Below are 867 nucleotides of genomic sequence, written 5' to 3' on the forward strand. Positions count from 1 at the left end.
CAAGAGTGGCCCTGTGTGCCAGAACTCTTAAACTGGCTGGCTGAAGTCACCCCATTTTTTCACATGGTGCCCAGGAGACAGGCTCCTAACAGGCCACTCTAAGGCCAACGTTATTTGGCTGAGGGCATCACTGAAGTCCCAGGAATTTAGGACTGCATGGGTAGGACCTAGGATAAGGTGGTTGTAGGGGTGGAGAAGTGTATGAGGCTCAGGGCCCAACCCATCCTACCCCCAGCTGTAATCAGAGCAGTTAAGTATTTTCTGTTTTTATGTAGTAGCTGTGTGGCCTTGGGCCACAATGTTTAATGAGAAGTTACTGTGTGCCAGATACTCTTTTAAGTACTTTAGAAGTATTAGTCACTTAATCCTCATACAACCCAGAAGGTAGACAGATACTATCCCATTTTAGAGATGAGGAAACTGAGAGAGCTTAGGTAATTTGCTCAAGGACACAGAGTAAGTGGCAAAGCCGGGACACCAAGCTGGGCAGATTGATTCAGAGCCCATGCTCTTAATCTCTACTGTACTACCTCCCAGTTGACACAGGGTGGTGTGTTCTCATTTCCTGTCTTCCTCTCCTTCTATGTATTTCCCATGTTGGCCTCCAGTTCCTCTCTGGGCCTCCCCAGAGCATCGTGAGTGAACATAAACACGTAGTCCCCTGCGTAAAAACCTCCAATGGGGGCAGCCGGTTAGCTCAGTTGGTTAGAGCTCAGTGCTCATAACACCAAGGTTGCAGGTTTCATCCTACATGGGCCACTGAATTGCGCCCTCCACAACTAGATTGAAACAACTACTTGACTTGGAGCTGTTGGGTCCTGGAAAAACACACCGTTCCCCAATAAAATAAAATGAAAAAACATTTTT

This window comes from Hipposideros armiger, unplaced genomic scaffold (genome assembly GCF_001890085.2).
Source record: "Hipposideros armiger isolate ML-2016 unplaced genomic scaffold, ASM189008v1 scaffold_591, whole genome shotgun sequence".
Lineage (NCBI taxonomy): Eukaryota > Metazoa > Chordata > Mammalia > Chiroptera > Hipposideridae > Hipposideros > Hipposideros armiger.